The following is a 13,767-nucleotide window of genomic DNA, read 5'->3' as shown; positions in this document are numbered from 1 at the left end:
GGTCATTTATTGATCATCTTTGTCCGTTGCCCGCTTGATCAATGTCCTATAGTAACGTCGACCCACTAAATTCCATAAAGAATTTGTGTGCACAAACGCTTCTTTATCGTGTGTAAGCGCAAGCCTACGGAGTGAGCGTGGTATGCCACTGCAGGTGATGCCATTATGACGTCATTTAATTTCAGCATAGTGGACTCGTGTAGCATGTGCCTTCACAATGACTTTGTTCAAAGAGAAGCCTTTCTTTCCCATTGCATTTTGAAGTTGCACAAGAACACTGAATGCAATTAGAATGTAGATGAAGGGTATTCTACGCGGAAATTAATTAAAAGTTACAAGTCACAAATTCGTGATTTATTTTGTTATATCTATGATCTATCCCTATGGCAGTTCGTATATGTACTTCAATCCCAGCGCGTCCACATATTGAGCTCCGTCAAGCGCGAAATTTAGATTATTTTTACGGCACCACATGAGCGCGTGCGCTGTTAGTGTAGCGTAATCATATAGCGGGCGCTGTAACTGCCATTGCTAAAATTTCGTGAGATGACGCCCACGTGCGTGGAGAGCAGCTAGAGCAAGCGAAAGGTAGGCCTTACTCCGTTTTTTGGTGTGTTAAACAAGGAGCTACTTTTGTCAAATTTTGTGCCAAGTGGTTGTTCAATGCACATGAGATTACTGTGGTTAGTTTTAGCATTAGATTGAGGCATATTTACCAATTCTGTTCAGTATTTTTCGCCTCTATCTGAACGAGCAAGTTTGAATACCGTACACGGGTAAGCTTTACATTCACTTCGCCCATGTGCGTGCTTCGCCCTTTCCCCAGTCGCCCCATCACCACTTCGCCCCATTTTCACTTTGCCGTCCGTGCTCGAGTACGGTGTTGCAGGCCTCTTAAAAAAATGATGGAGAGAGGACAAACGACATGTACATGTGGGCCTAATTATGATTAGGCTAGGCCTATAGAAAACTCTATTGCAAATGTCTACTGCAGTGTCCACATGGATAATTAACACATGTACACGTATATGACTGGACTAGCATTGGTATCTTCTACAAGTTTATTTCAAAGCAATACACTGAACAGTTCTGTCTGCATCGTTCTGGTAATCATTGTCGATGCATCCAGAAAGCTGTGCCCAGGCGATTGGATAAAGCTCGGCAGAAATTTTGTGGAAACTTGCTCGTTGCAAGTTCAAGTATGAGCAAAACAACCTAACAAGATACTACAAATTACCTTGAAGAAATATTTCAACATCGATGTTTGTTTTTTTGATTCATGAGATCATGTACATGTACATGTACAATGTATGGTGGCCGGGGCATGACAAGACTGGTTGCCACATTCCAGCATGCATTCTCTTACATGGGTGCAGCGCGGCAGGAACCAGTGCTTTGCACACATTTTTACCACAGCAACAACGATACGATGTATGAAAACCTTTTTTCTAACTTGCCAATAAACATTGTCGAAAAATGTAGCTCGGTCGGGAAATTGGACGCATTGTTTTGTCTTTGCAAGTTTGATTCTCTGATCGTTATTTGGGTACTCAAAAGTTGATGTTTTTACTTCTTGCATCTAGGCCTACATTGTACGTCTCTCAGAATGAACGATAATTTATGGGGCAAACTAGAAATTGGGTGAAGTGGTAATGTGGTGAAGTGGTTAGGTGCGAAGTGGCATGTGGAGTTTTGCAAAATTTCTTGCAAATACGTTGTTTGTGGCCATATTTAATAATTTCAACTATGTATGGCACCTTGAAAAACCCAGCTTTTTACTTGTACATGTATGCTGACCGTTGGCGTCGCTATTTTGAAAAAAGAAAGCAGCGCTTTGTGTGTCAGATTTCAAAGCACTCGACAGTAGGCTACTGTTGGGTGCCTTGAAATCCAATGCGCGAAGCACTGCTTTAGAGGTGCCATTTCACTGGACTCCCTACTAGGGAGTCCAACTACATGTAATGGCACCTCCAAATGTTATACATGTATCTTGAGGTGTATAAAAGTGTTTGTTTTCAATCAACAATTTCTGCCCTTTTTGTGGATCAAATTCTGTATTTTAAAAAACAGTTGTGTTGTAAAAGATCCAAACTTTGTGTTAATACCATATTATGTCTGTTTGCAATGACTTTTGGGTGTACGTTACATGTAAAGTTTAATGAAAATAATGCAAAATTGGAGTCACACTATGTCAATAACTGTGTGTGGCCATCTTTGTTTATTGTCATGTGACATGGTCTCGTCTAAGCCTAATATCTTGCGACATTTGACCCAAGTTGACCGGGTTTTGAACGATGATGTCATCATCTTGTAGAGCAAAAAATACTCTTTCATTTGATGCTTGACTCAAGGCATTTGACTATTAGTACTGTCAAGCCTTGTTTTGGGTTGTCAAGACTACAAAAGGGTAACAAAAAATGTACATTTTTCTGTTGAAAATCCCCCTAAACCATGCATAAGGAGTTGATGTAACATACATAAAACAATGTTAATTAGGAATCTTAGAATTTCAGGAAGAAAAGAAAGTTTTTTTTGTAAAAAATCGATGGCATTCTGGTGCTGGACAGCTGTTTTGTATTGGGGTGATGCGTACACTGTAGTGCAAGGGAACAAACACGAACAGACTTAAAATACATGGTGTAACTTACATGTATAACACCTGACAAGTGACAAACTTGGTCCCTTATTACAGTACATGTATTTATTGATGATATACATGTACACGTACATGTACGTGTATACTGTACACATCAAAATACATGTATGCTTCAGTGATCTTTCACACATCACTAAAAAATTCAAACCCAACTACATGTAATCTGAATGTACTGTAATTGTAACTACCGAACACTTTGTATGTATGTACTTGAGAATCCTTAGTAATATAATGCCCTCAGAACTGGAATGATAAAATAACGTCCACTGTTACAGGAAACACTTCACTCTGTGGTCGTGTGAACTAATAGAAATAAATTTTTCCACACTTCAAGAAAACAAGACTGGAGAGCGCCTTGCTCATGAGGCGGCTGCGATGCAGGGCCGCAGAAAAATACCACCGGTCCTGAATACCCGGTCTACGAGAGCATTCGCTTGATGCAGCCACTGACATAGCTTGCTTTGCCAAAATGAACAGCTTTGGCAGAGATTCTGATGACAATGCCAAAAGGCAACAGGGTCATCAGTGAAAGTCTTGGTCTCGACACACATAGCGGTCAAACTCAGCAGCAGTACTTGATGAACCTCGCCCACTCCGATTTTTTCTCCTGGTCAGTCCTGCAAACAGGCATGGCCCTTTTGCTGGGTATGGACCTTGTACATGTACTTGTGCATTGTCGATGCATTTGATGGGAGTGGATTAAGCGTTGTACTGGAACTACATGTATACCCTCGAGTACTGGGGCAAAGTACTGAGTACCGTCAGTTCGAGAACATACATGGACATGTATGTTAAATTTGAGTACAAAGAATAGAGCACAGGCCAAGTCCAAATAAATTTTGAGTACTGATAGTTGAGTACGGGCCGAGTACATGTACGAGTACTCCAACACTGATAAAAGATATTATATAGTTTACTTGTCTCTTGCTCTGTGACTTACATACACATGTACTTAGAGATCTTTGTCCAACTCCAGCATACTGGACGTGGAACCGATGAGGATCAAGACTCCATGTGGTTCAAACATATCAATTGATGAATGTAAAACTTGAGTCCACCCCCAAAAAGGGATGGACTGAATACACTGTACATGTACACCTAATTTTAATAACAAAAAAATTCATAACCTCACTCTAATTACATGTACATGTAGCTATTGAGCTAAATTTTGTACCGTTCAATTTCTTTTGGAATTCTTTTCCAATTGTACTGTACTGAAGTTGTGGAAGTCAAACCAAAAAAACCTGAAAGTGCCACACTCTCTACGGGCAGGCGCTCTGGTACATGTATACATGTAAATGTATACATGTACATATATACATGTACATGTAGGGTGTACTTTACAAAACTGGTTCCCTGTCACCTTGCGAGACAGATGCACAAGGAACCAGTGATATTAAATTTGAATAACATTAATGCATGTGCTCCACACACGTGCTGTGGGTGCACTGTACACTACAGGGGCAAAGTGCATGCGCAACTTATTAGTAAGCAATACCGTGACAACACATTATATGCATCTACAACACCTTTCGGCTGCGTTGACTTCAGACGCACGAAGCACTGCCTGTAATGAGACTACGAATGACCTCTGACCTGTACCTTCTGTATACCGTATTGTCAATGTCAGCCATGAACATGTAGCAGGAACAAAGCACATGCTGAGTGTCTGGACACTGTGTCTTTCTTTTGTCTGTCCCAGGATGTCATCACACTGCCTTCGTTTGCCAAAATGGCAATTCCGACAGTCGGCATATCAATATCACAAACCGGGTTTTTCAAGGTGCCATACATTGGAAAATGCATGTATATATGGTTTTGGAAAGCTTAAGGGTGCTCATACATGTACATGTGTAAAAGTCCAAACTCTGAGGAATACGTCGGTGTAAGTAAATTCTTCGAGTCATTCACATTATGGAAGATAGGATTCCAAGTTAGAGACAATCCTGCAGTTTGGATTTCAGGCATCTACGGTAACATTTCTAAAGAGACATTGCACAGTGCGGGACGTGATACATGTACATGTTATAGACATGATGCTTTATGGCTGACAACATAACCAACCATAAACGTATCTTGGAGTATAATTTCCCTAAACATTAAGCTGATGGAAGCCAAAATTTAAAATCTTTGAAAATTTTTATTTGCAGCTCCTTAATTAACCACTTCCTGCCGGGGACTCCGGAATCGGGGATGTATGGTTTATATGCGTGGCCGGGGTCTCCGAACTTGGACAAAGGAGACAGGGCCCTGTAACAAAAGACAGTACTCCGAACAAAAGACCAGGCTGCTGGGCATTTTCGACATTTTTCACTCTCAAAAGTGGTGATAATCCAGCCTTATTTGAAACCATATACCAGGGTTTGGGGCATTGAGAGCAAGCGGATTACCACCAGGGACAAGAGTGCTCTACCACCGCAGCGATGAGCCACACAGCACCACTGCATGCTAATCTGGCCCCTATTGAAAAGAGGTCAGCAGTGCACTAAGCCAGATTCGTGAACAAAAGACAGTTATACAACACCGCACAATCTGGGCTCTGTTTAAAAGGCTGCAGGCCTGGCTGAAATACTCGGGCGTCAATGAAGGTCACCTGTTAACTTAAAGTAGTGCCTAAAGATTACTTGGTGCTGCGATAAACGACTGTTAAATGAAATGATGAATTTTTGAAGGATTTTTAAAACAGAAAAAATGATAGCCATGCCGGCCAGCATCATCAACATTGAAAAATGCCCCTGCATGAAGTGGTTAAAAATAACAGGAATGAAAGTGAACATTTGTTTTTTACAAAGATAGTTTTTTTGTCTGAAATGTTTTTCTTATTTTAACCAGTTTCTGTTTATTCTGACTCCGAATCCACAGATTATGCCCCTTGTTGCCATGGTATCCTCTCTGGTAGCATTGATGAAGGATCAGGCAAGATGGTCATACTGCGGAATCAAAGACTGCCTGCATCTTACAACCTCCAGAAATGAAAGAAGAGGAGTTGAAAAATGGTAAAAACTATCACCTTGGCAACAGTACAACATGTGTAAACATCTGATGGACTTTGATGCACTTGGCAAGCAACAGCAGCCAAACAAACTGGCCATGTTGAGACAATGGGAGCTAATCCCATTGAACAGATACAACTGTTGGATCTTGTGGTGACTGGCAACCACAGACTCTGAGGCTGTTTGCCTTGGGAAGAGTTGACCTATTGGATCTTGTGACACAGGGCAGGCAAGCCACTTTGACAAATGATGCAGACTGGTGTGTCTGGCAGGGTTTCTAGCTGAACAGTATTGTGCTTGTTTTAATTATGACAGGAAATGGGCCTTTCTATTTCTCCAGCCTAATTTTCTTTTTTCTTTATTGTTAGGGCACTTGTCGGCAAGTGGATAGACACAGAGAGGGTAGTGAGAGTGGAAGGAACATGTACTGTCCACCTAGGAGATGTCTGTCTTCTGCAGTGACTGTAAGTTGTCTTTTCAAGCATTGAGGATGACGTTGATGCCCTCGGGATTGAATGCAATTTATCTTTTCAGCTGCCTGAAGATGTGATGCTAAAGAGATAAATATGGTCAGTAAGAGGCTGGTAAATTACTGTCACGTTGTGACACATGTATTTCAGTAATGGATTTGCATTTTTGCCGTGCCTTGAATAACTCAACATTCTGTTCTTCATGAACGTCATGTATGGAGGCTGTGGAGACTATCAGAGAGTGATTCTGACAGTAAGATTTGAAACTTTGCATGATTGAGGCTAGCTTGGCTTAGAGAAGTTTTGTGAGTACACCGTTTGGAATCAATCTCTTCTATAGGAGTGGGGGGTTCTGACAAGAACCAGTGAGTTGGAACTCCTCAGGGGAGAGAACCAGAGCATCCTGGCACAAACCTCTCTGCCAGAACCACCAGAAGAGATTGATTCTACTCATGGTGTACCCACAGACCTCTCTGTCAGAACCACCAGAAGAGATTGATTCTACACATGGTGTACCCACAGACCTCTCTGTCAGAACCACCAAAAGAGATTGATTCTACACATGGTGTACCCACAGACCTCTCTGTCAGAACCACCAGAAGAGATTGATTCTACTCATGGTGTGCCCACAGACCTCTGTCAGAACCACCAAAAGAGATTGGTTCTACTCATGGTGTGCCCACAGACCTCTCTGTCAGAACCACCAAAAGAGATTGATTCTACTCATGGTGTACCCACAGACCTCTCTGTCAGAACCACCAAAAGAGATTGATTCTACTCATGGTGTACCCACAGACCTCTCTGTCAGAACCACCAGAAGAGATTGATTCTACTCATGGTGTACCCACAGACCTCTCTGTCAGAACCACCAAAAGAGATTGATTCTACTCATGGTGTGCCCACAGACCTCTCTGTCAGAACCACCAAAAGAGATTGATTCTACTCATGGTGTACCCACAGACCTCTCTGTCAGAACCACCAGAAGAGATTGATTCTACTCATGGTGTGCCCACAGACCTCTCTGTCAGAACCACCAAAAGAGATTGATTCTACTCATGGTGTGCCCACAGACCTCTCTGTCAGAACCACCAAAAGAGATTGATTCTACTCATGGTGTACCCACAGACCTCTCTGTCAGAACCACAATTCCATTGCAGAAGACATCTCACCTCTGTTTACCTGCATTTTCATATCAGCGCGCATGCGTGTTAAACCTCGTTGAAAAGGTCGCCCCAGCCACACCCTCTGTGCCCACTGCATGTCCCCCATAAAAGGCTGTGTAGCACTAAGACTCGTCCTAGTTTTTTCAGCGACGCATGCAGTCCAAATCGTGCGAGATCAGAGTACAATGGAGCTTCATGATCATACGTAATCTTGCTGAATTCAACAGAGAATCCCTTTGTACAAGCCATGTTCCGGGCAAATCTCCTGGTCCTTCCGGCCTGATCAGCCCTCCAAGTGTGATATTTCCACCATATCAACCGACTTTAATATGCCAGGTTTAACGGTTGGAAAGTCTCCAGGGCTAAGCCTGCGACTGGTTTCGACCAGGGCTACTTCCCGGTGAATCCTGTACACTTTCGGCAGCCAGCTAATGAGCACATGGAAACAGCGGAATTCGACGTCCATGTGCATGCGGGAGGGCAGGGCCTGGCACTCGACGTAATCACTCGAACGACTGCAAGCCCCGCCCAGTCACAGAGGCCTGGGGCACCACAACCGCCACAAGTCATCATCACATTTTAGCTACGTAGATGACAACCTTTTATTGCAGGTACGGTACAGGTCTCAGACGCAACAGCTTCAACCTCTTTCTCATCCTAGTGCTTGGTCTTATTCTCCAAACGACTCTCGCCCATCGGTACTACGAGCATCCAGATTTTTCAAATACTTTTTCCCGAGAACTATCCCCGTTTTATCCGGCAGATTCCTTCCCTCTTTGCAATAGCCCATGGCATAATTGTCCCTCCGAATCGTGGACTCACTTCTGAGTGTCGTTCTGACAACCGCCATGCCATATTTCCCCGTCCCAGCAGTGCTACAGCTTGGGACTTACATGTAGGCCATGGTCTTGCTCCCAATCGTTGGATCATCGTTGGATCAACATCCGATTCCCCTGCTGACACTAGGGGATCGTTGTTGTTGGGGAACCCTTTCGGAGGCACCCTTTTTCCTCATATTTAGCCTCCGTATTCTTCAGCAGGCTAATCTGTCATTTCCAGTCATGACGGAAGTAAATGCAGGCAAGCTTCAACCATGTCAGCTTCCATTTCCAGTCGTGCCTTATTTACATGTACATGTTCCATCTTATCGTCAGATGATTGTAGGGATTTTGGCACATGCATATGTGCCTCAAAATATATTTATGATCCCACCGGTATTGCGCGGTATCACTGGACACCCACCAATTTTTTTATGCTACGTCCTAGGTTCTTAGACGAGATCTTCGGCCTTAGACTAAGTTACCAATTGTGTCACGGGGATAAGTTCACAGTCCTCCCTCGTTGGCCATCGTGCTCCTCCCATGCATTCTACTGTACTGCTCACAATAATCAGGCCAACGGAACTCGGTCACTAGGGTAATATCGCTACTATTGCAGAGATCTTTTATTCACAGTAATCTATGCGTCTTAATCTCGCATCGCTTTTGGGCCAATAACTACTTGCTCAAAAAATGCACAGTATGTTTACAAATTCCTCGGGTACGGTACTATGAACCACTGAGTGCTTTCTCGTGATCCTCTGGCATTTCTCCTTTAGATCAATGTTTGTGTACATGTACTTGGTACATTCATTTACCTGTACTCACTTGTTGCCTAGTTCTTGGCATCAGAACTCGACGCAGTCAATTTGGGTCCTGATGAATTTCTTGTGTAGGAGGAACAGTACATGCACATGTACGTTCAATCATTAGACTAGTTTATTTTTTCCCCCACTTCAGGTGTTGAAAATTATTTTATTTTGCAGTTGTTATAGTTCTACACGTACACCGTAATTTCCACTGAAGCTGTTGTCACTGGTCACCATGCCTTACGTTTGGCCTTCATGGCCTCAGACAACGAGGGATCCTGTACTTAAATTTAAGCCACAGCACTACATTTTCCTACTCAGTGGCATCACATTTGGGTTCGAGTTGGACCCTCTGGTGCATGGGTTTCCAGCCGGGTTCTTGTGTGCGTTCGGTGACTTGACGTGCAGACCATTCCTGAGTGTTCTTGGCTGTGCCTTTTCAGTGTGCTCCTCGCACAACCTTGAGGCACCTTCCATATGTACAGTTTTGGTGCATTGTGTGCTGGCATTTCGTGCATTTCACTTCCTCAGAACTTAGCGCTCGTGTGCATTATGTTCTCCCTGTTAGGGTCGCTTCAGGAGCTGTTTCGTCTAGCGCGCGGCACTGTATGCAGGTTTTGTCGTGCACTGGAAGGGGCCTTAATTTGCGCATCCACATAATGAGTTTCATGTATGTTTGCCTTTTGCAAACAACAAAATAAATGGATGCGTCATCTTCTTGTTCTCGCTTGTAGCGAATTTTTACTCAACTCATTGCAGCTCTAGCCCCTGTTCTGCCCCGCCTCCCCTAAGAGTTCAATACACTCGGTTTTTTTTTGAGCAAGGTGGATGTAGTACCCAATCCTTTAAAAAGAAAAAAAATTGGTTGGTAGCCATTGGCTCCTAATGGGGAAAAATCTAAACGCCAGCACTTTATGAAAGTTTAGTAAACACGTGCGCTGAATATTCATGAACACACGTACATGTACACACATGTACATGTAGTATCAATACCCTGTGTTTACATGTACGTGTACATCGTCTATCCATGCCACAGAATCATGACACGGGGCGGCCCGGCACAGGGGCACCACATAACATGCATGTACATGTATGTACACGAGCGCCGACAAGGTCAATTCACAAAATCAGGGTTTTCGCCAAGGGCTGCAGCCATGGATATTAAAATGTCCGTAGTTTCAGCATGTTGGGTGACACCCTGCTGCATGATAATCTGACACTCTAAATCACAATGACACCCTTTAATTCCGGCATGAGCTCCGTTACAAATTCAGGCTTCATTTATGTGGTTTGCAAAATGGCCCTGGTGTCCGTATACAGTGCATGAACAACTTATGTTTAGATGGGAACCACCCAACCCGTACCTGTGATTGCTACACATGTACAGTATCGTATATGTACACGTACAATGCACACGGTACGCTTTTAATTCACGATGTGACTTGCACTGCCATTTCTACTTTTCTGGAACGAATTTGGAGAACATAATCATTGCTTTTTGATTTTACTCAAAATTACAAGTGTTCAAGTACATTTTGAATGTATTTTTTAAACTATCTTAACCCTCCTTTGGTTTACAGCACAAATGCCCACAGTCACTGGTGAGCATGTATTTTCTATATGGAAGTCACAAATTCAGTGTGTACACAGTTGGGTGCCAGCACAAAAAGACACAGGGTCTTTTGTGCAGTCCTCTTCACTGCATTTGGTTTACTGCACAATTATGCACATGAAACAGTGAAGCACAGTTTTTGGGCAGCACAAAAGTGCAATCTGAAATTCTTGTGAGGGACAGTTGGTGCAGTGCACAACACTACACAGCTGTGTGCCTCTTTGAGGTGTTTACCAAGTGACCCAAAGAGTGGCCCAAAGGGAAGTAGATTCCGCCTGGGTAACTCAAGTCAGGTGGAGCCCAACAGGCAAGCTTACGGTAGCTGATTTCTCCACTTTCCCAAGTAGTTCTAGACGGCGGCTATTGGTTCCCACTCTTCATCTTCGCGTATCATCGGTGATTTTCCTCTTCAAACATTTAGGGGGGGATCAGGGGCGTCATTCTGTCTTTGTATCCCAAGTCTCACATTGATTCAACACAGAGGCTTGTACTCTTCATCACCCAACCGTTAAAGCAGTTTCCTGATGGCTGCCTGAACATTTTCACTAGGACTCGAATTCTATGTCTAGTCCATAGAACAGGACCACCTTTACCGGGAACCTAGCGGTGTATGCCTCATTCCACACATGGGGTTTCTTACCACAGATCATTTAACCGGTTTCTTTTCCTTAGATTCATGTACCTTCATCCCAGATTGACAGCGATTTCAACAATGGCGGAGGATTTATGGCGGTGCCCCCTTACAAGCTTTGACATATTTCTTTTTTCGTTTGCAGTCCTAACGAGGTGATGCCCAGCAGATTTTCATCATGACCATCCAACTACATCACCCAGCCTCTGTGACCATGATCGCTCAATTGAAATTAGAGGTAATATTATAGTCCTCTTGATATTGAGGATCAGAATCAGGTGGCCATGAGGCAAGCAGCACATCAACAACCTGGGCCCACCAGCTTGGAGTTTGTTTTTCAGGTATAACGAAAACAGCCAGCTGGGAGAGTCTACATGTAATCACCTTCAGTTCATGCTACCTGAAGGATATGGTTCAAGCAGAGGGTGTTCTGAGCAGGAAAATCCTCAAGCAGGTCAGCCGATCAGCAGCCTGTATACCCCAGAGAGCTGCCATTTCTCACAACCAGATAGGCAGCTTCCGGGTATTACTAAACAACCTTTCTCATATTTGAATGGACTCAGTTTAGACCTTCGTTACCCTGCATGCCCCTTCCCTCCCAAATTGTTACCTAACGGTGCTACTCTGCAAATGTAAACAGAGGTGAGATGTTTTCTGTAATAGAATTCCCAAAATCCAATGGGATTTTCCATTCTAGTAAGAAAACACTCACTTCTGTTGACCATCCGTCCCTATTAAAAAAAAAATCAACAGAGAGACTAGGACAAGTCTTAGTGCTACGCAGCCTTTTATGGAGCGGACATGCAGTGGGCGTGGAGGGTGTGACTTGTGCGACTTTTTCACAGTTTGTGACGGCGTCCCTTGTTACATCAGTGAAAATAAACATCTTTTTTCCCTGCATGTGGATTCTAAATTGACATTGCTCTAAATCTTGCTAAGTTCTTGTAGTGGTGTGCTTCGTCCTTGCTGTATAATATGACTTAATCTTTTGTAATGTGAAAATAAAGGGCAATAAAATTTACCGAAGTAACAAGGGACGCCGTCACAAACTGTGCCCGAACTTCATAAAATGACCCAAATGTAAGTAAACAGACGTGAGTGTTTTCTTACTAGAATGGAAAATGTTGGATTTTGGGAATTCCTACAGAAGAGATTGATTCTACACATGGTGTACCCACAAACCTTCTCTCTGCCAGAACCACTGTTCTTATAGAAGAGATTAATTCCACACTTGGGACACCCTTATAAAATCGTCTCTCAGCCTAAACTGACTGGTACATTTTGTCCATTTTTGACTGCAGAGGGGACCAACAACTTTGTAAGGACATGCACTGTACATGCACATGTGCAGTGCTCTGCTGTTATGTTCAAGCATGCCAATGTATGAGTATCAATGGTGTGGGTGTTGAAATACAGAAATTTGCAAATATAGGGCAAAACTGCAATTGTGACTACCTCTCCCTAGGTACATGTATTTGTTGTCGGGGAACTCCCCTTGGGCCAAAAGAAAATCTCTGGTTTCTGGTCAGCGCGCATGTCGCCGTAGACCTGCACGTTGTCAAAATAAAGTTTTGATTTGGTATAATACAATGTCGTAAAGCTGTGAATATTGCTTTATTGACTGGAATCCTGCGTACATGTAATTTTATCTTTTTTTGATGGGGTAGGTTGAGTAAAGGGGTCTCTCTAGGCCCCCTTACATTTAGTTGGGCATTCTTGTTCAGATGACGTCATTTCTCTATTGTACATTTACACCTGGGAATCAGACAAACAAGCGTATGATCTTATGTCCTATGTACATCTACAACCTGGAAGCGCTTTTAAACAGTAAATAGCAAGGCAGCCAGTCTATGAAGTGTTGGTAGCGGCAGTACCTGTGTATGCAGTCGCGGTGGATGGACATTGCTAGGAAGAAAAGTTAGGGCCAAAATAAAGGCATTACAGCACCACTTTTGGAGCCAGTCCCTGATCAGAAACTGAAGACTTTTCTCTTTAGGCCTTAACATGCATTTTTGGCTGCATTGTATAATCACAAGGCAAATCTTGCCAGGAAACAAAAATGGAAGATTTTATTTATAGACACTCAAGCCAACGGGGGTCATGGGATGTTACTTCCACCTAATGACTTTTAAGGATGACAACAATCATAGGTGTGTCGTTAAGACTTTGTGTTCATTTTTTTAACATTGAAATAAAGTTGACTGAACTTGATGACATTGATTGGTTTCTCATAGCAACCCTGGCAGGAAGAATTGCCCTTGTGTTTCCGTGCCCCGATACTGAAGAAGAGGTGTACAAGCAGCTCATCTCAGGCTGATGATGCAGTCAACCTGAGAACAAGGCTGTGTAGGAACCACCCCAGGGGCTGAACTGAATAATGCATGACTAGGGTCTGTCAACACTGGTATAGTGGTAAGTCATTCTCAGTGTGTTCAGATTAGCAGAATCGATGAAATACATGTAGATGTAGTGTTTTTAGTGGTGTGTGCACTTTCATACATTACATTAGGTAGTGATTGATAGAAACCAATTTACATACATACATTTACATACATGTACACGGATCAAAGCAATGTAAATGATGAATTGCCATGTTCTTTCCTCACCTTTCACGT

The 13,767-nt window shown here is 43.0% G+C and overlaps 1 long non-coding RNA gene across 5 annotated transcripts in view; it reads left to right on the top strand.

Moving 5' to 3' along the window:
* Positions 1 to 6,269: 6,269 nt before the first annotated feature.
* Positions 6,270 to 13,767, top strand: part of LOC110989955 (uncharacterized) — a 31,978-nt gene continuing 24,480 nt past the window's right edge. For 3 of the 5 annotated variants that reach the window (XR_015426853.1, XR_015426855.1, XR_015426851.1), the window contains exon 1: positions 12,530 to 13,564. This is a non-coding gene — a long non-coding RNA (uncharacterized LOC110989955). Of the gene's footprint in view, positions 6,373 to 12,529; positions 13,565 to 13,767 lie in introns of those variants that run through there. The other 2 variants (XR_015426852.1, XR_015426854.1) reach the window with 2 other exon arrangements.

This window comes from Acanthaster planci, linkage group LG10 (genome assembly GCF_054643075.1).
Source record: "Acanthaster planci isolate LZ-2023a linkage group LG10, COTS_SCS, whole genome shotgun sequence".
Lineage (NCBI taxonomy): Eukaryota > Metazoa > Echinodermata > Asteroidea > Valvatida > Acanthasteridae > Acanthaster > Acanthaster planci.
This window is presented reverse-complemented; position numbering and strand designations above follow the sequence as displayed.